This window comes from Dromiciops gliroides, chromosome 3 (genome assembly GCF_019393635.1).
Source record: "Dromiciops gliroides isolate mDroGli1 chromosome 3, mDroGli1.pri, whole genome shotgun sequence".
Taxonomy (NCBI): domain Eukaryota; kingdom Metazoa; phylum Chordata; class Mammalia; order Microbiotheria; family Microbiotheriidae; genus Dromiciops; species Dromiciops gliroides.
This window is the reverse complement of record NC_057863.1, coordinates 214,024,057-214,051,679: the sequence shown is the minus strand read 5'-3', so window position 1 is coordinate 214,051,679 and position 27,623 is coordinate 214,024,057. Positions and strand designations below refer to the sequence as shown.

General features: G+C 39.4%; 1 long non-coding RNA gene across 1 annotated transcript in view; it reads right to left on the bottom strand.

The window, feature by feature from the left end:
* Positions 1 to 27,623, bottom strand: part of LOC122748730 — a 71,864-nt gene that overhangs the window by 27,408 nt on the left and 16,833 nt on the right. Inside the window, exon 2 of the long non-coding RNA XR_006355638.1 lies at positions 19,911 to 19,996. This is a non-coding gene — a long non-coding RNA (uncharacterized LOC122748730). The remainder of the gene's footprint in view (positions 1 to 19,910; positions 19,997 to 27,623) is intronic.

The following is a 27,623-nucleotide window of genomic DNA, read 5'->3' as shown; positions in this document are numbered from 1 at the left end:
CAGGACAACTGAAGATGGTCCCCCACTTTTATGAACCAATAAAGAATAAACTGGGGCAGCTAGGTGGCACAGTGGATAAAGCACTGGCCCTGGATTCAGGAGTACCTGAGTTCAAATCCGGCCTCAGACACTTAACACTTACTAGCTGTGTGACCCTGGGCAAGTCACTTAACCCCAATTGCCCTAAAAAAAACAAAAAAAAAAGATAAAGATAAGAATAAACTGAACAGAGCCAGGGGAAATATTTAGACAACATCAAGGAAGAAAAGGAAAGAAGTAAAAGGAAACAACTATGAAGGCCTTCAGAAATTTCATCAGTGAAATTACCCACCAAGGCTACAGAGAATTGATGATGAAGTGTGCTATCCATCTCCTGACATGGCCACATTGTGTGCTGTTGTTTTGTGTGTATATATAGAAACATGTCACTTTTTTATTTTTTTTTCCCACCAAGGTTAAGATATGATGTTGTGGCTGTTGGAGAAGAGTGGGAAGAGTGGCTGAGTTGGGTAGGACAAGAAGTTAGAAATTCTCTTGTGAAAAAAAAAAAGTCACTGGCATATTTTATAAAATGTACAGAAGCTAAGTGAAGGAAATTCAGCCAAAAAAAGTGAGTTGAATTGCTTTTGAAGGGTATCTTTCAACTCTAACATTATATGACAGGCAAATGGTCAAAGCGGGAAGTTTTCAAAAGAAGAAATCCACTTTAAAATGCTCAAAACTATTTCAGAAAGGCCTGGAAAGAATTATATGAACAAGTGTATAGGGAAGCAAGCAGAACCAGAAGAATGTTGTGAACAGTGACAGTAATATTATTTGATGAAGAACTGTGAATGACAACTATTCTCAGCAATACAATGATCAAAACAATCCCAAAGGACTAATAATGAAATATACTATCCACCTCCAAAGAAAGAACTGATATTGAACACAGACTGAAGCATGCTATTTTTCACTTTTTTTCTTTTATCAAAGTTTTCTTACACAAAATGACTAATATCATAATATTTTACCTAAGTGCACATGTATAACATATCTGATTGCTTACCACTTCAGGGAAGGGTTAGGGGAGGGTAGGAAAGAGGGATAGAATTTGAAACTCAAAACTTTAAATAAAAATGTTTATTATCATAAAATAAAAAGGCTAAATAAAATGCTCAAAATCATTAATAACTAGAGAAATGCAAATTTAAGCAACACAAGTTCTACCTCACACTGATAGATTGGAGAAGGTAAGCAAAAAGAAATATGACAATATTTGGAGGGGTATTGAAAATAAGCACAATGTATTTTTGTAGAGGTTTGTTTTTGTTCTTTTGTCAGTGAAAATATTTTTTATTATAAATGGAGATAAGAAATTGTAGGACCAGCATATAATTATGGAAAATTGTGTAATCAGAATACAACAGTTACTGGTAAAAGCTGGATAAATGATTACAATTTTTTTCCACTCTAGATAATTTCCTCCCCCCACCCCAACAACCTTGACTTTATCTTAATATCCTTCAAACAGATTCTGAATATATAAAAATAGCATTTGGTTTTTAGCACGCGAAAGGCATTGCAATCAAAGACTTAAAATGCATCTAATCTAATCCTGTCACAAGTCTTTCCCCATTCCAGTCTATCCTCCACTCAGTGGTCAAAGAACAATGCACTGTTGCTAAATCTATCAGGTCCAGTCATTCTAGAAAGCAATTCAATACTGTAATTAAGCTGTCCATACTCTTTGACCTAATGATTTATTAAATCCATGTTCCTTTTAGGAATGTGCTGTGGTTCCAATGTACTCTAAATCTATGATCCTATTATTCAAGACTCAATTCAAGTACCACCTTCAAACATCTTCCTAGCTGCTAATGTCTTCCTGCCCTCCCCGACCCTCTCCAACAAAGAAAAAAAATTGTCTTGAATCTAGTTTTTATTTACTCCTATGTACACATTGTCTTCATATTATTAACTGACAAAGGGCAAGAACTATTTGTTTCATTTTGTCTTCATACCCCCAGGGTATGAAGTGTGACCAGGACTAAGTCTGGTAATGACAAGACTTCAAGGGGCAATAAAATTGTTAATGAATGAATAAAAAGGAAATAAATGAATGAAAATGAATGAATAGATGGAGAGATGGATGTATAAATGACAGGTAAATAGATGGATGGATGGATGGATGGATGAATAAGAATGAATAGAAAGTTCCATTTACAATAGTTTTATGGTATAAAAAATTGACTATAAGACTATAACTGCCAATGTGAAAAATTTATAACGGTGGGCTATATGAAAAATTATATCTATAGCTGTATTAGCATCTAAAAAATGATAATCGGCCTGTAAATCCCTTTGTGGTCACCATTTAATGATAAAAATATTAACTGGTGGGCCTAATCTGTGGACTCCTGGCTGGCTATCTGACTGCTTTTAATTTAGTATGGGCCGCTTAAAAATTCCCCCACTTGCCTCCCAGACTGATAAGCAAACACCCTTTTCCAATTTAACATCAAAGGGTTTATTTAGAGCAATAAACTTAGGGATAAAGGCAACAAAAGTAAAATATGACTTGACTGCATTTTAAACTTTCTTTCCTGCCCTTGCCGCCTCTCACCTGAGGGTATGCTGGCCGCTGCCACTGAGGCCTGCAGTTGCCTTTAGTCCTCTCCAATTTTCTCTGTCCTTGCCCTTTTACTCTTTAATTTCTCTCTCTGGAGCCACCCCCCAACGTCTCCAGCATCTCTCACTATATCTTCACCACTTTCACTGTAAGCCCCCCATTCGCTACCCAGCTCCTGAATATAAACGCTTCTTTCTCATCAGGCCCTTGAGCCGCCCCTCGCCCACGAAAATGCCAAGCTAATTCCCTGGCCACCCCAGGCCTGGGGACTGGGCAGAGGAAGCTGTCGTTTGCGTGAGGTTTTTCATGTGCATTCCCACCGAGCAGGGCTTAGGCGGATTCCCAAGGCCTCCATGCCGGGCAGTTTCAGGAGTTGCGCTAGGGGAGGGGCCGCCTGTTCAGGGTGTCTGAAGCTAATTTCAGTTGCTCACAATGGTCAAACTGATTTTGGTGCTTTTGCTATGAAAACCCATGGAACGAGTGCTATCTCTTAAGTCCCCATTATACAAAGTAAATGAAGGTGACAAAAGGTACTCCAAGAAGTCAGGGTGATGTTAGATAGGATTTAGTCCTGTTGAGTGTTTGGGAAAAGGCAGATTTTCTTTGCACCTTTCTATGCTGTCCTCTTATGAGGAACTGTTTGCTTCTCTGAAATGTTACCTTTGTGAGAAATAATTATTAATAATTGATATCTTGGGGGGAACTCAGTGCTCTCCTCTTCTTAGTCCTTTCTTCACTCCTCCCCAAATCCAAGGTCTACTTCTCCTTGAAAGTAAGATTACATTGAATCGCTACATCTTGGATAGGCCCAACCCAAGCTTACAAGGAAACTTGGGTAGAGATATATCCATTTATCTTGATAACTAAAAGCTTCTTGTTCCAGGGGGAAGGCCACTCTGGAGAGAAAGGGAGACGCCTATTAAAGAGAAAGACATTCTTTGTGAAGGCTGGAGACAATCTCTCTGTGCAGGAGTCAATTTGTGGCCAACTGACTACCAACTGTTTAAAGGGTATAAAAACCCTGTGCCGCATGACCATGGGTCTTTGGTCTGAAAAAAACATCCATTGACCATCTTCTTATTAATAACCTGTAAGCATTATTAATGGAATTATTACATTACCCAAAAACTATGTCTCATATTTTTAATCATCATACCTTATTTTAGTGAGTTTGACTTTTACCTATTAGGAAATACCTTTTGACCCTGAAGCCACTGGGAATTTGACTGAGTGTTCCTGGACACTGGAACATTTGAATTACTCTTATTTCTGCTTTTCTATGAGACCTTTTGGTGACTGGGTGAACTGGACAGTGTCAGGGAGGTTAGGGAAGGGTAGAAGTTTGAAATGTACCTATGGCCTAATTTTATGGAAATCAAGTTTATTTTTTTTCAGTCTCTTAAGAGATTTTCACAAACATCTCCCATAATTTCAAAATAAAAATGATTTTATTGACCTTAAATCAAGAACAGAAATGTATACAGAAAAAAAACATTTTTGTAGCAATTTGCTGTTGTTGTTATATTGTATAAATTTTTCTCCTGCTTCTGCTCACTTCCTGTTGTATCAGTTCATAAAAATCTTCCCTGGTTTTTCTAAAACTATTCTTTTCATCATTTCTTATAGCACAATAGGATTTCATCACATTATACAAGAACTTGTTTAGCCATTCCCCAATTGATGGGCAGCTTTGCAGCTTCCAATTTTTTGCCACTATAAAAATATTTGCTATAAATATCTTTGTACCTATGGATTCCTCCTCTTCACTTTCTTTGATCTTGCTGGAAAACAGATTTATTTCCATGGTATAGCTGGGTCAAAAGTACCTATTTTCCCACAGCCCATCACTATTTGTAATTTTCCATTTTTTCCAACTTGGCCAAGCTATAAAGCTGTACTTGAGAGCTGTTTTAATTTACATCTAATAATTGGGGTACATTTGAATAAAAATAAGAAAGGTGGGAAAGATGAGAGGTGAGGAATAGAAAAAGAGAAAGGTCCAGAAGGTGATGACTAGCTCCATTTATTTAACTGTTTTTGTTGAAGTATAGTAATATAAGGATATAATACCTCTGCATACATTAGCATGATCCAGAATGGGGACACAAAAGAAAGTTAGTTTAAAACACTGGTTCTTAAACAATTGGCCACAGGCCCTGAAAGGTACTATGGATGGTTTTGAAGCGGTCCTTGAACTTAGATGGAAAAAAATCTGCATTTTCATTAAACTCTACCTGAATTTCTTCAATTATTTAAAACCATGATTTTGAGAAGGGGTCTTTAGGTTTCACTAGACAGCCAAGGCAAGGTACCTGACACATAAAAAATTAAGAAACCTTGTTTTAAAAAGAGGCATCCTGGGGGCAGCTAGGTGGTGCAGTGGATAGAGCACCGGCCCTGGATTCAGGAGGACCTGAGTTCAAATCCAGCCTCAGACACTTGACACTTACTAGCTGTGTGACCCTAGGCAAGTCACTTAACCCCAATTGCCTCCCCCCTCCCCCCCAAAAAAAAGAGGCATCCCAGGGCAGCAATCATGTCATGGGGTTGTGGCTGTGGTTGTGGTTGTGGTAGCCTGATTAGCAGATCCCTGGCTTTATTAGGCTTAATCTATTTTCTTCTCAAGGAAATACTTCAGTGAATAAATGGGGAGAAGATTCATGACATTTCTAAAAGATGAGAACTTTGGTTTTCGGTCATTTCAAATGGTACTCTATCCGATCTCTCCTTGTGAATGTGTGTGTGTGTTTGTGTGTGTGTGTGTGTGTGTGTGTGTGTGTGTGTGTGTGTGTGTGTGTGTGTGTGTGATTCTTGTCCAGCTAAACCAGACCATGTGCTCCTCAGGACCAATATGGTACATTGCAAAGAGGATGTGAGTTGAGAAATCTGAATGTCTTGGATCTAACTCTGCCTTTGTTACTTACTAAATGTGCAAAACCCTTAATCATTCCATCTCAGTTTTGTGGATTGGAAGTCTGGTTCCACCATTTCTATATGAGCCATCCCTATAACCATGCCCAGAACACCTAGGTGGCACAGGGAATAGAGTGCTGGGTATCTGCAGTCAGGAAGACTCCTCATCTTCCTGAGTTCAAATCTGGCCTCAGACACTTACTAGCCCTGTCACCCTGGGCAAGTCACTTAACCCTGTTTGCTTTAGTTTCCTCATCTGTAAAATGAACTGGAGAAGGAAATGGAAAATTGTCCCAAGTATCTTTGCCAAGAAAACCCCAAATGGAGAAACAAAAAATCAAGCACAACTCAAAACTATTGAATGACAACAACATGAACTTATCCTAGACTCTCTGTGCCTTAGTTTCCCTTCTTTGCAATAATCAAGGATGCTTGCATAAATTTCCACAGATTTTTTCTGGAAAGCTCATTGCTATGTGTAAGAGTTGCTACATAGGCATATGGTATATTTTTTTATCTGTCAAATGAGGATAAAAATACTGATTTGACTTTGATGCTAAGGGGGTCTTCTGTGGATTCCAATAATTCAGTATAGGTAAAAAGCACTTTGAGAATATAAAGTCTATAGCACTTCTAGTTGATCCCTGCCTATCATCCCTTCCCCTGACCCCTGTTTATCAGTTGTCTTTCCAGGACAGGTTCCTTTCCCCTCCCTCTCACTGTTTCCAAGACCCTACAGACCTTAGTCACCAAATCCAGTCAGTGTTTATACCATTCCCACTACGTAGGATCACCTCATTTTCTGAACAAGGCCACTAGTTAAAGACTGAGCAGATGTTCTGCTTTAGACAAAAGACCATCACCCACAAGTCCTCCTCTTTCCTTATTACCTATTCACCTATGAATCAACCTCTCCATTCAATTATCTTACGACAACCACCAGGAAAAAAAACATCTGTGTGCTTTGTGAATGATAAAGGCAGAGCTAAATTCTTTCTATATAACAAAGACAACATGAAGGCTACACAAGGCTTGCTTCTCAGAGCTGAGTTTCTGTGCTAGGCAGATCACCAATCCAACATGGGGATAACCTTAATAGGTGAGCAGCAGAGATGGCCTAGTAATCATGAGTTACGAAGCCACAGCTGGGCCAAGGCCCAGACCCTTGACTGGGACATTCCATAAAGTTCTGCAGCAGGACCACAGTTAAACCAGGACATAATCCTGATCCTTGGTCCACGATGACAGGGACTGAGACTCCATCATCAGACCTAGACCATGGGCTGAGGCCCAGGGATTACACTGTGACCTCAGGAAAACCTAAGGGTCAAAATATCTCTGTTATAATTCCCTGACCATCACTCTAGAGGAGAGAGCATCATATTGACCAAATGAAAAAATCATCACCAGGCCCCAAGCAACTTCATAGCCATGTTCACAACACTCAGTGAAAACCCCACTTGCTGCACCATCATGAGACCTCAAAGACCAATCTATGAAATCCAATTTTGTATAGTGTGGCAGAAAGACAACTGATTTTCTAGTTAGCTTCCTCAATACCTGCAATTTTTAAGGTTCATAAGACTGAGCCTTGAATAGGCCCTAACAAAAGGAACAAGGACAGATGTGAGGCACCACTGCCGCCATACCCTGACTGCCAAAGGGTCTAAGACCCCTCCATGGAGCCGAGGCTAAAATAGACCTGACTCAAGAGGCTGTATCTCAAAGGGGTCTACTTCAATGGACAGTTTCTTGTAACTCAACAAAAAGGTCTCTCTACTCTTGATGAAAGTAGACAGGCCAAGGCAGCACCTGGTCTTGACTGCTGGGTCAAATGTACATTTGGTTCCAACTGAAAGGCTAAATCCAAATTTCATTCGTAGCACTAAGCCAAAATTAGATTAGGCATTGATAAATGGTCCATATGTCTATTTCAGAGAAACCAGAAGTTTTAGCCTGAACCAAACACTTAAACTTAATCCACATAATAAGCCAAAACAAAAACCATTAAGTCTAAGCAAATGATTAAAGTTTTCCCTTGACTAAAATCTACTATGTCATTACAGGCTGTCCTAGACCCTGTCTCTCAGGCTTCACCTCCAATAGACCCAAAATATATTCAATTTCAGGACACCACATCAAAGTGTAAGTCTTCAAGGAGCTCTGAAAGTCAAATTATATTTCTGCCCTTTATTTACCTACTAGACTGTGCTCCAACAGGCTCCTGGAAGGCAATGAGGCAACCTGGCCCTGATCACTAAACCATGGAATTTCTACTATGACATGAGGGTAACAGATACATTGACCTTCCCCACCCCTACCTCCAACTACACCACTGAGTATAAGTCTCCTTGGACAAAAAACAGTAGGGTACCTACCCAAGACCTCTGGATAATCAAGCAACAGATCCAACAAGCAAGCACTATAGGACCATGCTTTCTCTAGGTCTCAGACAACAGACTGAGGCTCCCTCCCAGTCATTACCATCTAGCTGAGGGTGTACTGAGCTATGACCCAGGAGAGGTTCAATTTGAGTTGCAACATGCAACCTAGACTGAGCAGAAGGGTATTTACATGACATCTCCCAGGTATTTACATGACATCAAGCCTTACACTGGGGATGACTCTGACTATGTAAGTTGCTGATTGGGGAGAAAATAAAGAATGACTTTTGTAACAAGATTCATTTGTGGTAGATGAGGGAATGTTTCTATCCTATCTATTGGCCTGGACAATATATAACTGCTAATTACATGATCTGTTTAGTTTTGGCCTTTTAGATCTCAAATACTTGTCCCCATATTCAGGGAACAAATTCTTCTCCCGGACATTTCAGAGCTAAACCAAAATCTTTGCCTGCTTAAGAGAAGATGGGTAAGAGATCTTTTTGTTTTTTATAAAGTCCCAGGTCCAGTGCCATAAACTCCCTAACTAGCCCAGGCCCTCATACTCTCGAAAAAGCCTTTCCTTCATGCCCCGACTCAGACCAGATATCCCAAGGTCTCCGGAGATCACCTGGGCTGAATTTATGCTTTCCAGACATCACCAGAAAAAAGGAAGAAAAAGACAGATCAAAAGACATTTAAGGAATTAACATCCTAAGTAAGTAAAGTATCACAGAAGAGAAGCTGAGGGGAAAAGTGACATTTCAGGTCACTTTTAGAAAAATTTCAAAATAGAAACAAGTATGCTTAAATGACAATCTTTCTTTTTGCAAATTGATCTCTCTTCCATCTCTCAACCTTGTGTCTGAGTTTGTGTCTCACTTGTTATTTTAAGTAGTTATGGAGATGCTGAGCCTGATTTCTCCTTGAGGTTCATGAGGGTAAATAATGATATACTCTCATAGTCAATCAGCAATGATTAAGTGCTTACTACACACCAGGCACTGTGTTAAACATTGGCGATACAAAGAGGGTCAAGGAAACAACAGGCAAATAACAACGGGCAATCGGGTAAAAAACAAACTCCCATCCATAGTCCCCCTCTTTCATCTTCCATTTTAGCTACTATTCAGACAAAAGGTCACTTGGGTTGAATGTCTCCCAACAGTACTGAAAAGCATTTTAGGTCTCTCTAACTGCCCATTTTTTTTTTAATTTTGTTTTATTTTTTTAGTGAGGCAATTGGGGTTAACTGACTTGCCCAGGGTCACACAGTTACTAAGTGTTAAGTGTCTGAGGCCGGATTTGAACTCAGGTACTCCTGAGTCCAGGGCCGGTGCTCTATCCACTGCGCCACCTAGCTGCCCCTAACTGCCCATTTTTATAAAAATTCAGTTAGTGCCTCCTCCCCCAAAGTATGTCCTTTAAAAAACTCACATGGTATAGAAAAATTGTATTATTCAGAGGCAATTATATACCCCAAACCACAACTTTAAAAGAAAAGAATCATGCTCATTATTTCTGTAATTTAACATTTTAAGACATCAAAACGTATATTATTCCATTAATGTGAACACTTCCTTAATTAAAAAAAAATTCTGAACTTAACAAATCCCAAATTAAATGAGCATTTTCATATCTGTAAAGAATAGAAAAAAAGAGGATGGTACATAAAACCATAGATTTTTTTTTTTAAGTGTTTCAAGTCTATCAAGTGTATTAAATATATTGAGTTCAACCTGTAACTTTCAAAGCTGTTCTGTTTGTCTGGGCTTCTTTACAACTTTTCGGTTCTCTTCCTCTGCATTGTTGGTACTGGATACTGCTCTGCTCTGGGTTGCTAGGCACTGGGCCTAGGTGCTGCTCAGGACCCATCTTCTATTGTAGATTAGGCCCCTTGGTAGACCAATGGTGGGTGTTATCTGGTCCTGGATGTCCAGTATTGGGTGATATCTGGTGCTCTCTCCTGCTATGGGACCACCTGGATGTTTCATTTCACCATCCACCTCCCTAGAACCTTGAGGAAGTAACTGCCATTTGGGTATCTAACCTTTAGGTTCTTACTTGGGGGGGAACAGCTTGGGAAAGAAAGAGAGTTACATCAGTATGCACTGTAATCTCAATCCTTAAATCCTGTTACATTTTTAAAAATCCATCTTCATTTTAGGGATGTTAAATTGGGCCTTAAGTAGTTGATATAGAAGTGGTGCAGGACTGGATGTACCAGGAAAAAGAAAGCCTGTAACATTTCATTGACATGTGGTTTATAGGGGACAGAGAGTGTTTGTGTGTGTGTGGCGGGGGGGGTGGTGATTATAATAAGCGTATATTTCATATACAGGGAGATAGAGCTCTGCTTTTCCAAAATTTTTCTTTGGCCCTAGAGTATGTCTCATTATGTGAGCTGACAAGATCACAAACATTTTTATAAAAATGAGATCTATATGCAAAAAATTCTAGGTCCTTGAAACTCTCTAGATAAAATATCTCTAAGTATGTTTTGCAGATTAATTTGGAGAGAATACATGCGTGAATCTGGGAAAGCTTTTGGAGTCTGTTTGATTCCTCCTCTCTCATCTGGGGCTTTCTCCATGTCTTCCCTATACCCAAGTTATATGTTCTCCACTTGCCTCTTTCCTTCATGGTGCTCGCTGTTTTCTATGTAACAGAGAAGTCTAGCATGCTAACTTTCCTTGCAAAGCTAAATCTCTCATAAGGACTTGAGGCTGCATCCAAGAGGTTTTCCTGGAGGAAGTGTCTCTTTTGGCATATATTTCTGGGCATGAGACGTTTTAAGGAGAAGGGTAGAGGAATGGCAAGTGTAAGAAGAATCTTTATCCATGTCCTGATCTGCCTCTGTACCCTTCCACAAGGAATTGGCAGAGTTTGAAGTGAGTGGTATTCTGTGAAGCATAGCCAATGAAGATGTTGTACAGAGAAGCAATGAGGGTGGGATGGAGGTCTTAATCTCAGTAGCCCTTTCAATCAAGTCTGAGAAGTCTAGCTTGAAGCAGGTGCTATGAGTGACTGACACTTCCCTCTCCTTGTGACAAGAGCCAGGGAATGTAGGATGAGACAATTTCACTATACCATGTGACTCAGACCTGATGATAGCTGCCAATCTGCCTGTTCTTCCTCGGGATCTCAAGGCAGCTGGTTGCCAATCACCCCTTAGCTATACTCCTGCATAGCTTGTATAGGTGTTCACATCTGTCAAGTGAACAAGTCACTCACTCATAGAACCCTTACTTTCTTTACAAGCTTGACACAAAATCAAGATGCAGTGCCTGTAGTTACTGAATGTCTTTCCTCCAAAAGGACCATGTGCAAAGATGTTTTCTCTATCTTGCCCTTGGAAAACCTTCAGGACTCAGGGCCAATGCCTTTTGGTAGCTGGAGTTGAGAGGGAAAACAAAGTCAGTGCCCTTTCAGGCCTATTACATAAAAATTTCCAGTCCCTGAAAATTACATGGAGTATTCTTGAACATCTATGAATATATATCAGAGAAGCATCATTAACTTAGAGTACAATGTAGTCACAAACAATCATTACAACCACAATTAACTATATGCAAAGAATTTACATTACAATTAAATGTAGCAAGCAATTGTTTGTCTTTCATTCTCAAAGAGGACCCAGACAGGAAGGCTGTGCAAGGTCACCAACCTCACTCCTCCAAAGTCGTCTGCGTCCAGTGGCAAGATACACACACACACACACACACACACACACACACACACACACACACACACACACACATATATATATATACATCAGGACAACCAGAGATAGCCCCAGATGGTGTTTTGGGGGTTTTTTTGCAGGGCACTGAGGGTTAAGTGACTTGCCTAGGGTCACACAGCTAGTTAAGTGTCAAGTGTCTGAGGCTGAATTTGAACTCGGGTCTTCCTGAATCCAAGGCCAGTGCTTTATCCACTGCGCCATCTAGCTGCCCCCAAAGCCCCAGATCTTTTAAAGCAAATGGGGTTAAGTGACTTGCCCAGGGTCACACGGCTAGTAGGTGTGTGAGATTTGAACTCAGCTTCTCCTGACTCCAGGGCCAGTGCTTTATCCACTGTGCCACCTAGCTGCCCTAGTACATCCAATGCAGTGTCACTCACACTGAAGTCATCCTCCCATATACTTCCTATTGGATCCTGGACTGTGTTTTGAGGCTCTTGGCTTAGTTAGATGAGCTTACTCCTTGTTTTGCTTGGAACCAGCCTTCCATGCAAAATGCCAGCCGATTCCAATCAATGCCACAACACGTAGCTCCCCTTTATGTATTGTTTTCTCCATTTGAATATAAGGCCACAGAATTGCTTGCTTGTAGCTGTATCGCCAGAGCTTAGCCCAGTGTCTGCCGTACAGTAAGTGCTTACTAAGTACTTTCTCGTTCATACATTCACTAATCTTCAGCTCTTTCCCTTGAAAAGTCCCAAGCCCTGAGACTTCTGTGATAGGTATTTGCTCCTGGAAAACCTATAGGTCACAGCTCTAAAGAACTGTAAAAAAATATATTCTAGAAGGAAAATCCATACAAAAATAAGCAAAGAATCAAATTCAACTTATGGAACTTTAACTTATGTTGAGTGACAACTGGGCTACCTACTCTAATGCTGTTCTAACCAAAACCTTGAAACAAAACAGGACCCCATGTAAGAGAGACACATTGCCCCCACCCCTCAGTAAAGCAACACACCCCTCTTGATTCCTAGTCTTTCTATGTGTGCAGTGTGTTTACATGGAAGACTCGAGTCTTTCAAATCTTATACGGTGATGAGTGGGCATCTATGTAGGATTTCATTTGGCTCAAGAGTTTTGGGGGCAGCTAGGTGGCACAGTGGTTAAAGCACCAGCCCTAGACTCAGGAGGACCTAAGTTCAAATCTGACCTCAGACACTTGACACTTACTACCTGTGTGTCCCTGGGCAAGTCACTTAACCCTCACTGTCCCGCCCCCCCCCAAAAAAAAAAGTTTTGAGGAGATAATCTCTCAAGAACGTGAGGTAGAGAAGATCAGAAAAGTCTTGAAAATATGGAGAAAAAGAAACCTTCAAAATTTAAAGTTGTTCTAAATCTTTGAACTCATAGAAGGTCTATATCATCTTCAATTCATAGATAATGGGGCTTCAAAACAGGTAGCTCAGTTCTTGGAACCTCCAATTGGGCTACAGTAGAAAGCCCAGAGTTAACCCTTAACCACTGCTCTGCCTTGATGTTGTTTGCACATCTATTCAGAGGCCAGGAAAGTTTTGCACGGAAATAAGGGATAAAGTTTAAGAACCATCCTGTGAAAGGAAGGAGTTAAATGCTCCCCACAATAAAAGGGAATCTTGTTAAGTAATTGATCTCCCCCATACAGTAAAAGACCTACAGATTATATGAAAGGGCTTGATAACATTTTATATTTTTTTTTTAATTAAAAAGCTTAGGAAGAAAATGGGATAGTCCTTAATATGACAAATATTTTCTTTTAAAACCAGAAACCAGTATTACCTCATTTGATGAAATATTAGAGGCTCTTTCATTTACATTGGGAGTAAAGCAAAAGTGTCCATCATCATCTCCATTGTTTGATATAATTCTAGAAATGCTCCCTATAGCTGCACGACAAGAGATATAAATTGAAGTAATGGTCATAGAAAAGGAAGAGACACAATGATTCATTTTTTTGCAGATGATACATTGGGGAACTTAGAGAAATCAAGAAATTCAACCAAAATTAACTGAAACAAATTAATGTTATAATACTAATAGCTAGCATCTCTATAGCACTTTAAGGTTTGTAAAAGACTTTATGATTATTTCATCTCATTCTCACAATAATTCTGGGATGTAAGTGTTCTTATTATCACCATTTTATAGATGAGAAAGCTGAAGGAAAGAGAAGCTAAGTGACTTGACTAGAGTCGCAGTTTATAAGTATCTGAGGCAGGATCTGAACTGAGGTCTCTCTGACTCCATATATAGCATTCTATAACACCACCTAGCTTCCTCTAAAGTAAAGTAGTAGTAGTTGTCGTTCAGTCATTTTCAGTTGTATCTGATTCTTTTGTGAGCCCCTTTCAGGATTTTCTTAACAGAGATACTGGAATGGTTGGCCATTTCCTTCTCTAGCTCATTTTACAGATGAGGAAAACAGGGTAAAGTGAATAATTGCCCAGGATCATGCAGCTAGTAAGTATCTGAGGTTGGATTTGAACTCAGGAAAGTAAGTCTTTCTGACTCCAGATCTGGTCCTCTAATCCATTTTGCCCCCTAGCTAGCAGGATTTTATAAACCCAGGAAAATCATTAGTCTTTCCATGTAGTACCTTTTCCCTAAAGCAGAGATAGCAAAAAGAAATTCCTTTTACAATAACTACAGATATGTTCAAAATCTGGGGTTAAAAATTATAGTCCAGGGGGTGTACCTAGGTGGTACAGTGGATAAAGCACCAGGCCTGGATTCAGTAGGACCTGAGTTCAAATTCAAGCCTCAGACACTTGACAATGAAAAAAAAATTATAGTCCACCTACAAAGAAACATTCATGGGTTAAATGAGTAAAAGAATAAAAGTCTATTTATGAAAAAAATAAATAATTGAAAATATTTTATTTATTCATGGCTGGGCTGTCTGCTAATAAAATAAAAGCCACAAAACTCCCTAAAATAATCTACAAAGTCATTGTCATGTGATTCAAATGGACAAAGAATTATTTTACAAAATTAGAAAAAATAATAGCAAAATTCATATGAAGGAACAAAAGGTCAAGAACATCCAGAGAAATAATGGAAATTTTAAAAAGGGAGGAGCAGGGGGCTGGGGATGGGCAAGAAAGTCCTATCAGTGTTGCTTGTCAAACTACATGACAAAGCAATAATCATCAGAATTCCAGGGTACTGATTTAAAATTGATGAACTGTATAACAGATGGAGTTCTCACTACTCTATGGCAATCAAACATACATACATAAATTTCAGGACTGTTAACTGCTGGGGTAATAGCAACAAGAAGCATGGGAACCTAAAACACATCCTAGTAGAAATAAAGGTTTAGGCCAACACCTCATGCCATATACCATAATAAGCCACAAATAGATCCGTGACCCCCGGCAAAAGTTAAGTCATATAGAAAACAAATTTGAGGAAAAATGAAGGGGTTATTATTCAATAGAACAATTGTTTACCATAAAAGGAGTAAGGATGATCACAAAATATAAAAAGGTACATTGTAAGAAAAGTAATAAACACAAGACTTTTAACAACATGATATACTGTTTTGACAACATGTGAGAGTATTATTCCTCTTTATTATTCTTTATTATGAGGAGTGGTTCACTGGGAGGGTTGGAGAAAGACACATAGAAACAACCTCTCAGACAGTCAGTGGTTTTAATCAGGCAAGCAGACCTGCCCCCTGCTCCACCCCAAAAAAGTCCTGGGCCATGAAGCCAGATAAAATATGTCCAATTGGCGTATTCATGTTTTGCCAAAATATTTAAAAAGTAGACTTGTAATTATGTTATCCAGAAGACAGAGAACACTGATAAAGTTTTTGCAATGGCCTTGTCTGAGAACAATTCTGTGAGGAATATGCAAAATAAGTCTAGCATCATCTGTTTTCCCTCTTTTCCCTTATTTATATAAACAGATACTGAAATATCATTAGTTCCATTATTTGGTACATCAGTAATGTTTTTGTTATATGCTCATGAAGTCAATATTTTCACTTCATCTTCTTTTTTAAAAAAATTATTTTCAATCAACCAGTTCTAGTTACCAAAGAACTTCACTTTTTTTTTGAGGCAGTTGGGGTTAAGTAAGTGTTAAGTGTCTGAGGCCGGATTTGAACTCAGGAACTCCTGAATTCAGGGCCGGTGCTTTATCCACTGCACCACCTAGCTGCCCCTAGAACTTCACTTTTCAAATAACATATGAGAAACTAGGTTTTCAATTATTTTGGACAGTAGTCCAGTACTTGTTATTCTCAGCCATTAATATCACTGAATGATTCAATGTACATATTCTGCCTAATAATAATATAATTCACACAAAGTACTTCATTCATCTAGTGCTTTGTAAGGCAGTTTCTACACAAAAACCTTATGAAGTAGGTAATTTCAAGTATTGTTCTTCCCCTTCAATAGATGAGGACTCTATGCCTCTGGCTACTGAGTTAGTCAATGTCTCCAGTGGAATCTGAATCCAGATATTGATTCCAGTGTCCTTTCCATTATATCCTACTGGGGTGCAAGTGTGCATGGACAGGCAAAATAAGTTGGACCTGTGATGACTAAGAGCGTAGGTAAACTCTCTCACACAATTTTCCCTTCTAATAATTCTTTTATTATTTTATACCCAGGCTTGGGTAACAGCTGGCTTAGAGTTAAGATATAATTCTGATACTTTGAACCACAGAATGAACATATCCATAAGTCAGAAAAAATTATATTTTTCCCCTTCTCATAAGGAAGCTTAGAGGGAAACATGCATAGCACTATTTCAGCAAAATGACACCTAACTCTATGAAACTGGACAAGTCACTTAACTTCTGTTTGCCTCAGGTCCCTCATCTGTAAAATGGGGATAATAATAGGACCCATCTCCCAGTGCTACAAAGATCAAATAAGATAATAATTGTAAAGTGCTTAACAAAATGCTTAACACATAGTAGGTGCTACATAAATGTTGGCTATTATATTAGGTTAAGATGATAGATCTTGTTTCTATTTAGCAATTACCTTAAATTTAACCCTCAACAATTGCAAATAAAAACTCTTGCCTCCTATCATAATGAAACCCATAAATATTTATCAAGCTCTTTCTATACGCCCATTCTATACTTGGGTTTTATTCTATTTGGCATATAGCCACAAGTATTTGCTTGGCCTTACTTTAGGAGTTGTGAAGAAATGGAATCATAGCTTTAGAGGGATCTTTGTCACGCATTTTACAAATGGACAAACTGTGGCCCAGTGGGGTTAAAGAAGTTTCCAAAGGTCATAGAGGTTGAAGTGGTAGAATTAAACCCAACTGCTCTGATTTCATATCCATCTTTCTATAATTCCATTTTCCATTAAAGGAGAAGATGAACACCCACCCTAGAGTCACTATGTTTAAAAGGGGAAAAGATGATTACATGGCACCTAAAGAAATAAACAGCAAGCAGTTAGAAATGTGTTTCATCATGAGGAATTCTGTACTCAGTATGCAAAATAGGCCTCACCTAAACTTTGAGAGCCTCCTCTCATCCTTGGCTAACTGTGGGCCTTGAGTAGACCTTTCTCTCTCTCTCTCTCTCTCTCTCTCTTTCTTTCTTCCTTCCTTCCTTCCTTCCTTCTTCCTTCCTTTCTTTCATTTTTTCTTGCTTGTTTGATTGCTTTTAGCTAGGAATAATTCAGTGAGGAGAATATTAAGCATTTCCTACACTTTTTATCAATATGAGCAAAACCCAGCAGCCTATAGTTGATTTCTATTCCTGACAAACATAGAGATGGCATTGTATGGTGTAGCGTCATAAGGGCTGTGTTGGGGGCTAGGAGATCTGTAGTTCCAGGGTGAGAGTGGAACACAGCCCAGTTCAGGCCACCCCAGTACAGACTCAATCCCAACACAGCTCCAGCCCCAGTGAACCAGGACTTGGGAACTTCTGAATCTGCTACAGCAGCAGCTGCTTCTGGAACTCAGCCCACAGATGACAGTAAGGGGGTCGAACAATTGGCCAGGAGGAGATTACAGGGGTCTCTTTGCTAGCACTGAGGCTGAACTCTGTTGTTTTGCCCCTGCTCAGGTTGGGTCACAGTATTGGGTGGCAGTCCCAGGAAGGGGAGGATCACAAACACACCAGATGCTGCCACTACAGTAGAGCAGGATTCTGTTCATAGTTCCAGGGCAGAAAAGCAGGTCTGTGGTTGCTTGCAGACCAGAGCACAGGCCAAGAGAGTGGTGAACACACCTCTCCTTAAATCATACCACCTTGGAAGAACTAAGGACTTACAAATTCATAGAAGTATCTCAAGAGAACAGCTGCTCAAACCCCCTGAAGCTTGGGATACCGTGCCCTCCACCCTGGAAGCAATGTCCCACTTTAACAAAGAGTTAAAAGTAAAGAAATAGGCTGGGAAAATGAGCAAACAGAAAAAAATGCTGATCCTAGAAAGTTTCTATGGTGACAAGGAAGATCAAAATACACCCTCAGAAGAAGATAACAGAGTTAAAGCTCCTACATCCAAAGCTTCCAAGAAAAATAGGAATTAGTCTCAGGCCATAGAAGGGCTGAAAAAGGACTTTGAAAATAAAGTAATAGAGGCAGAGGAAAAAATAGAAAGAGAAATGAGAGTGATGCAAGAAAATCATGAAAAAAAAGTCAACAGCTTGAAAAGTCAAATTGGCCAAATGGAAAAGGAGGTACAAAAGCTCTCTGAAGAAAATAATAACTCCTTAAAAGTTAGGCTTGAGGGGCAGCTAGGTGCCGTAGTGGATAAAGCACCAGCCCTGGATTCAGGAAGACCTGAGTTCAAATCCGGCCTCAGACACTTGACACTTACTAGCTGTGTGACTGTGGGCAAGTCACTTAACCCTCGTTGCCCTACCAAAAAGACAAAAAAAAATTAGGTTTGAGCAAATGGAAGTTAATCAATTTATGAGAAATCAAGAAACAATAAACTAAAACCAAAAGAATGAAAAAATAAAAGGCAATGTAAAATATTTCACTGGAAAAACAACTAACCTAGAAAATAGATCCAGGAGAGATAATTTGAAGATTACTAGACTACCTGAAAGCCACGATCAAAAAAAGAGCCTAGACATCATCTTCCCAGAAATTGTCAGGGAAAATTGTCCTGATATTCTAGAAGCTGAAGGTAAAATAGAAATTGAAAGAATACAATGAGTATCTCCTGAAAGAGATCCCAAAATGAAAACTTCCAGGAATATTATAGCCAAATTCCAGAGCTTCCAAGTCAAAGAGAAAATATTGCAAATAGCCAGAAAGAAGCAATTCAAGTATTGTGGAGCCACAGTCAGGATAACATGAGATTTAACAGCTTCTACATTAAAGGATCAGTGGGCTTGGAATACAATATTCTGGAGGTCAGAGGAACTAGAATTATAACCAAGAATCACCTACCCATCAAAAATGAATACAATCCCTCAGGGGGAAAATGGGAATCCAATGAAAGAGAGGACTTTCAGGCATTCTTAATGAAAAGACCAGAGCTGAATATAAAATTTGACTTTCAAATATAAGACCCTAGAGAAGCATAAAAAGGTAAACAGGAAAAACAAATCATAAGGGATATTAAAAGGTTAAACTGTTTTCATTCCTACATGGGAAGATGTCATTTGTAACTCATAAATACTTTCTAATTATTAGGGTATCTGGATGGAGTATATATAGATCTAAACAACTGAAGAAATATTAATTTCTACTGGGTAGACTGAGCCAATATAATAATCCTAAATAAATGTATTTACCTATTTAGTGCCATACCAATCAAACTATCAAAGATTTATTTTATAGAGCTAAAAAACATAGGAGCAAAATTTATCGGGAGGAACAAAAGGTCAAAAATATCAAGGGAATCAATGAAAAAAATAAAAATTTAAGGAAGGTGCCTAGCAGTTCCAGATTTCAAACTATATTACAAACAGTAACCATCAAAACAATGTGCTATTGGTTAAAAAATAGAATGGTGGATCAGTGGAACTGATGAGGTACACAATATTAAAGAATTGTACTGGGGCAGCTAGGTGGCGCAGTGAATAAAGCACCGGCCCTGGATTCAGGAGGACCTGAGTTCAAATCCGGTCTCAGACACTTGACACTTACTAGCTGTGTGACCCTGGGCAAGTCACTTAACCCCAATTGCCCTGCAAAAAAAAAAAAACCCCAAAACAAAAACAAACAAACAAAAAAAGAATTGTACTTAACTAAAATGCGGCTGAATTTGAAAATTACTCCTATTAAAAATGCATTCTTAAAATCTATAAGTTTAAAATAAATTTAATCGCTTACCTTTTTTGTGTGAAAAGGGATTAAATCTGATTATTATGTCCTTCATTCAAGATGTCAAGTGGATATCATATACATCACTTGAGAGGCTAAAGAAAAAAAGAAACATTTAAAAGAAGGCATAGACAACTAAATATAAATCTTAACTAAAAATAGAAACATAAAACAACAATATTTAGGAGGAAACATGAGCATTTCTCTCTCTCTCTCTCTCTTTTTTTTTTTTTTTTAGTGAGGCAATTGGGGTTAAGTGACTTGCCCAGAGTCACACAGCTAGTAAGTGTTAAGTGTCTGAGGCTGGATTTGAACTCTGGTACTCCTGACTTCAGGGCCGATGCTCTATCCACTGCACCACCTAGCTGTCCCCAAGCATTTCTCACAGATATCTTGGGGTAAGAAAGGTCACTAGAAAATGAATGTCACTAAGAAAAATTTTTACTTTTCAAAAATATTGCCAGTAGCTAATATGCCACTCCTATGTTCCTAATATTACTTTGACATTTTAAAATTGTTAATGGAGAGACAAAACTAATTTGGCGGAAAAATTCAAAGGAGTCTACAAATATAGAGATGGCTTAAGCAGTATTTACAGTAAGTAATGGTAGGCAGAATGAAAAGCATCATTTCTGATGGATGGTCCATTCTTGTGATAGTTCGGAAAAACCTCTGATTTTCTAGTCCAAGTTTTGGGATCATAGCATTGAGAGCTTGAGAGTAGCTCAGTAGCCCCTCACTTCTCAGATAAGTTTAGCTTAGGCCCAGAGATATTAAAAGGGATGTCCAAAATTATAGTTAAATGATGAATTTGGGATTGGTCCCAGCTCTTTTTTCTCTGACATGCTGTGGTGAAAACTAGCCTCATCCCATTTCTCCGTCTTCCCAGCCAGAAACTTCTAACTGCCATGGAATCTCACTGATTGGAACCTCCCTCACGGTAACATCAGAGGTAGGAAGCCAATCAGACAAGCATTAAAAGGGTGGGGGGGGAGGAATTTAAGACCAGATAAATTTATAATGTAATTTCAACCAAGTATCCCAAGAACTATTAATTTCATATTTCTAAAAACTGTTTGCAAAAGTAGGAAAAGAATGGATTCCTCCAAATTTTTTTTCTGTGATCAATATAATATTAATACCCAAACCATGGAGAAATAAAGCAAAGAATCAATGAACAAATATTAAAACAGAAACTACAACAATTGATTTAAAGTATAATTCCAAAACACCAAACAAAATGAAATTTCCAGATGCATAGTAGAAAAGAAAAAGAGGCACATGCAAATTGCTAGGAATATGAAGAAAGGTGAAAAACCCTTGACCTGAAGGATTTGGATTAACATTCTAATGGAGGAGAGAGACAACATTCAAACAAAGATGCACAAACATATATCTAGGGTAAACTTCAGGGAAACTCAGGGAAAAGGTTTTAGTATTAAAGGGGACTGGGAAAGGCTTCTTGCAGAAGGTAGGACATGAAAAAAGTCATGAAAGGTGGAGGTGAGGAGGTAAGGCATACCAGGACAGAGAGACAGTCAGTAGAAAGGCAGAGTCAGTGGACATATGTAATTAAGAGACAGGCTCTATTGTGCCAGGAAGAGAAAGGAGGCCAGTGACATTGGATCATAGCATTCATGGAGGAGAGTAAGTTGTAGAGACTGGAAAGGTAGGAAGGAGGCAGGTTATGAAGGGCTTTAGGATTTTTCATCAATCCTGTTGCTGTTTGTCCTTCCTTCTCAAAGAGGATTTCAACATGACTTGCACTGAATTGGATTTAAGAGAAGGAGGGCTGTGCAAGGTCATCAACCTCACTCTCTCCTCCAGAGACATCTGGGTCTAATGGCAAGATGACTGGAGATGACCCCAATGTTTGAGGCAAGTGGGGTTAAGTGACTTGCCCAGGTTTACACAGCTAATAAGTGTCTGAGGTGAAATTTGAACTCAGATCCTCCCAACTTCAGGGCCAGTGCTCTATCCACTGTACCAACTAGCTGCCCCAAAGTGAGGGAGGGGGGAAGACTACAGTACCCAGTATTCCCAGATGGTCTCCCATCCAAGTACTAACCAGGCCCCTTCTGAGATTGGGCACATTCAGAGTGGTATGACCATGGACTAGTGTCAAAGGCTACACAGGTCAAGAAAGATAAGGACTGAGAAATAGCCATTAGTTGTGGCAATGAAGGAAAACGACTAACTTTGAAGAGAGCTATTTCAGTTGAATGAAGAGATTGAAAGCCAAACTAGAGAGGTAAGCAGAGAATGGGAGGAAAAGCAGTAGAGGCACACTAAGTATAAGCGCTACCTTCCCTCCCAAATGATCTGTTTCAGAGGACTTCACCCAAGATTCTGGCCAAGACTCTGGCTGAGGAGAAAGCATGTGAGTGCAGCTACTCTGAGTTATGCTGGATGACCTCCAGGATCCTTCCCAGCTCTGAGATTCTCTTCCCAACAACACTAGTAATCGAATCAGAATTAATTTATCTGAATTGCTTCTATCATTTGTACATCATGAATACATAAGATTGATTTGAGAGTACCTTTGTACTTCTCGCTATACCTACAGCCATTAGGAGCAAACACAAAATGCTCTGCTTGGCATTCAAAGCCTTTCATAACCCAGCCCCCTCCTATCTTTCCAGTCTTACACCTTACTCACCTACACATATTCTTCAATTCAGTGACATTGTCCTCCTGGCTAATCCATCAATAATAAACTCCATCTCTCCACTTGGGGCATTTTTTGGCTGTCCCCCCTTCCTAGAATGCTCTTTCTCTTCTACTCCAACTACTTATGTCCCTGCCTTCCTTTAAGTACCAACTAGAATACCGCCTTCTATGGGAAGTATTCCCTATGCTCTCTTAATTCCAGTGTTTTTGCTCTTTTAATTCCTTCCTATTTATCCTGAGCTTTGTATTTATTTGTTTGTATGCAGTCTCTTCCACTAGATTGTGAACTACTTTAGGACAGAGACTGTCTTTTTGCCTCTCTTTGCATTCCTGGTGCTTAGCATTGTACCTGGAATAAAGTAATTGATTATTAAATTGAAAATATCCCTCTCCACTCAGCTACTTGACAATTTTAAATTATAATTATTACACTGGGCTTCAGGTACATGGGTATTTTCAAGTAATGCAAAGACTTATGGAAGGTGATGAAGAATAGAGTTTTAGGGTAGAGAGACAAGAAGTTGATGATAGAAAAGTGAGGTGTGTTGGAACTTTTAGCTGGGGTGCTCCTTGTTCACAAATTCCAAAGATAGATGGATTCAGGGGGCGGCTAAGTGGCGCAGTGGATAAAGCACCGGCCCTGGATTCAGGAGGACCTGAGTTCAAATCTGGCCTTAGACACTTGACACTTACTACCTCTGTGACCCTGGGCAAGTCACTTAACCCCCACTGCCCTGCAAAAAAAAAAAAAAAAAAAAAAAGATAGATGGATTCAGAGCCTAACTAGGAGGGAAACCATATATGCTATTCTTGTATAATCTTCCCTCTATTAGTGATCCAAAATCTCTTAGGAATGAGACTACAAAATTGCTCTAATCTTATACCCATGACCTGGGTATTGATGTTCCTTTTAAGTTCTGTATTCAGGAGCTTTGTACCCTCTAAACCTACCAAATTCTCAGTTTAGGCTGATGGGTGGGGTAACCCGTAAGAAACAGTGTTTGAGACAATTTCAAGACAGGGTTGCTCCCCTTCTGTCAGCAGCACTGCCCACAAGGATACCATCTTTAAGGGCCCCCATCCCATCAATGAGTGCCCTAAAGATGGGTGAGGCAACTGTGACCACAGGCTGACAAAGGACAACTGGTGTTTTGTGATGCCAGGGAGACCTCAGATCCTTTATCTGGGACCAATAACCAGAGGCCTGAAGACTTGCTATCTAAGGAAGAACATTTGTTTTTTTTGTATCCTGGGACACAGTTCTCCCAGGAGATAATGCTATCTTTCTCAACTTGATGATTTTAACCATTTTATTTTTATCGGGGATTCAGTCCCCTGACTTGCTCTCCTCAGGAAGCTTTGTAGGTACTGAGACTGAAAAAAAAAGGTGGGGCAGCTAGGTGGCACAGTGCATAAAGCACCAGCCCTGGATTCAGGAGGATCCAAGTTCAAAGCCGGCCTCAGCACTTGACACTTACTAGCTGTGTGACCCTGGGCAAGTCACTTAACCCGCATTACCCTGCCAAAAAAAAAAATTAAATTGACTTTAGGTTCCTGATTTTAGGAACCTTTGAAAATACCCTGTTTGCTGATCTTCTTAAAGTTCTTACAGGTAAGCAGCTCAGAGATAGCAGATCTGTGCAAGAAAAAAAGAGTTCAACGTGAAGGTCAAGGATCATCAGAAGTTTTCAGGGACAAATTGGTTAAGTATTCTCTTGGAGCCAAGAAAGGAGAAGGAAATAGCGTGAAGAGTTTATTCTCAATAGTGAGAAAGACCCAGTCAAGCTCAGAAGCAGCCCTCAGGTCCCAGTAATTAGATCAGGGGTTCTAAATCTGGTTATCATGATGTTGTTTTATAATTACATAACTATACTTCAATATAATTGGTTTTCTTTGTAATCTTACACATATTTTTATGTTTTAAATATTATTCTCAGAAGGGATACTAGTCTTCCCCAGATTAACAAAGGATTCCATGACACCAAAAAAAGTTAAGACCAACCCCTGCGTTAGGGGTTCAAGGAAGCTTCCTTTTGGCATGCCCTGTAAACCCAGAATAGAGATAAAAGTCTCTGAATAGTGGGAGATGCCCCAGAGGCATCTCAAACTTAACCAGTTAAAAACAGAATTCAACATCTTTCCCCCAGTCCAAAATGTCTTCATAATTTCCCCTATTATTGTCCAAAAAGTTATTGTCCTAATTCAGGGGTTCTTACCCTTGGGTTTATGAATATGTTTCAAAAAATACTTTAATAACTATTATTTCAGTATAACTGCTTTCCTTGGAAATTATGTACTTCATTCCAAGCATTTAAAAATATAATTCTGGGGGCAGCTAGGTGGCGCAGTGGCCCTGGATTCAGGAGTACCTGAGTTCAAATCCGGCCTCAGACACTTGATACGTACTAGCTGTGTGACCCTGGGCAAGTCACTTAACCACCATTGCCCTGGAAAAAATAAAAATTCTGAGAAGGTTTCCCTAGGCTTTACTAGGCAACCAAAGGGGTCCATGACAAACACAAAAACTCAAGCACCCTCTTCTAGTCCCAAGGGTCCACAACTTCAGTATCCTCTTTGACTTCTCACTCTCCCTAATCCCTCATATCCAATCAATTGCCTAAACTTGCCATTTGCACTTCTACATCTCTCACGAGGGTCCCCTTTTCTTCAAATGCACAGCTACCACCCTACTTCAAAACTTGGACTTTTATCTTTTTTTTTTTTCTGGGCAATGGGGGTTAAGTGACTTGTCCAGGATCACATAGCCAGTAAGTGTTAAATGTCTGAGGCCGTATTTGAACTCAGGTCCTCCTGAATCCAGGGCCAGTGCTCTATCCACTGAACCACCTAGCTGCCCCAACTTGGACTTTCATAATAAGCCTCTTAATTGGTCTTCCTATATCAAGTCTGTACTCCAGTCCAATCTCTAGCGGCCACAGTGATTTTCTAGAAGTAACATTGAACCATTTACTAACTCCCTTCCTTGGGAAACTCCATGGCTTCCCTAATACCTCTAGGATCAAAAACTAACTCTTTCAAGTTCTTTGCAACAACTGGACTTGAACCTACCTTTCTCACCTCATTACACATCACTTACTCCTTTTCACATAAATTAAGGCCAAATCACACTAGATTTCTCACAATAGTTCCTCCATCTCCCATCTCCGTATGTGTAAAAGCTGTCTCCCATGCCATGAATGCATGCTGTGCTCATCTTACCCTCTTGGAATCCAGTGTGGAATAGTGTGTTAAAGTGCTGGATCAGAGACAGGAAACCTGAGTTCAAATTTTGCCTCCAATACTTCTCTTAGAGCTTTTCCTTGTTCCATAAAATGGGTGGGAGTAAAGGGAGGTTTAGAATAAGATGGTCTGTGAGGTCCTTTCTAGTTCTATAATATATGATCCTATTACTCATCTTTAAACATGAACCATTGGGGGGCAGCTAGGTGGCATTGTGGATAAAGCACTGGCCCTGGATTCAGGAGTATCTGAGTTCAAATCCGGTCTCAAACATTTGACACTTACTAGTTGTGTGACCCTGGGCAAGTCACTTAACCCCCATTGCCCAGCAAAAAAACAAACAAACACACACAAAAAAAAACCCATCTTCCTACCTGTTAATGTTGCTCCCACTTTCCCCACCAAAAATACCCAAAGAAACAAATTGTCTTCCATCAATTTTATATATATATTTTATTATATATATATAATTTATATATTTTTTTAATATTTGCATGTTATTCTCCTCAATTAGATTAGAAACTCCAGGAGGTCAGGGACTTATTTCACTTGATGGTGCCTACATAGAGCCAGACATAAAGAAGAAGACACTTAATAATGGCTTGTTGTATTGATTAATTGATTAACTAACTACCCAGTTTAGACCAATTATGCCCAGTTTTTGTGTTTGTGTTTGTGTGTGTTACTTTAAAAGGGGACCACTAAGTGACATAGTGGACAGAGGGCCAGGCCTAGAGTTAGGAAGACCCGAGTTCAAATTTGGCCTCAGACACTCACTAGCTGTGTGACCCTGGGCAAGTCATTCAACCATGTTTGCCTCAGTTTTCCTCATTTATAAAGTGAGTTAGAGAAAGAAATGGCAAACCACTTCAGCATCTTTGCCAAGAAAACCCCAAAGAAAGAGTCAGACATGACTGAAATGAACTGAACAACAATAACAATTTTAAAATGGCTTCGGTTTAATTTAAGGGGTGTCTAAGAAATTATCAAAATGAAATTTCTAAATTTCTAAAAAGTCCTCTCTAAATTGAAACTAAAATTTTATGAACCTGGAGGAAGTAAGGGGTTGCATACTGGGAGAACAAGAATGTTTCACCAAACATTGGAGACCCCCAATGCCAAAAGACAAGTTTGTCATGTATGGTAAAGTTTGTGGTGGTCTAGGCTGGGAATGGTGGCAGGTCAAATAATGAAAAAGACAGCATCTGTTCTCACAGGGATTATATACATTGCAGGTAGGACAGGAACCAAAACAAAGCGTTTCTACGGAGAAATGTTTTGTCTTATATTGGAAGGGCTGAAAGGGGTAATCAAATTGTTTTAGAATGAATAAGAATTTCCATGTTAAATATAAGTAAAAGTCCAATATGGTGGGGGGGGGGTTGCTCCATGTACCATGAAAATCCATAGGACAAGAGTCACCTTAAGATTCCATCACACAGCCAAGTGGACAAATGGTGTTCTGTGAATGTCAGGCTGAGCCCCTGTCGGGCTGGGCTGGGCTATAGGACTTAGTCCCATTGAACATATGGAAAAGTCCATTGACATTATCTACAACTCTGTACACAGTTCTCCTAAAGGGAAATATTTATTTCCTCTGAAGAGACTGATATAACATTGCTTTGTTTTCTATTTAGTTTAGTCTCCACTAATTAGAGAAGACTTCTGGTCCCTAAAGGTCTTGGGAATTTGCTGACATTGGTACACTGAATTGCTTGGATTCCTTACTCTTCTCACTGTTCTTACTAATCACAGCCTGGTTTTATAGGAAACCAGCTTAATTCCAGTTTACCAAGGGAATATAATAAAATT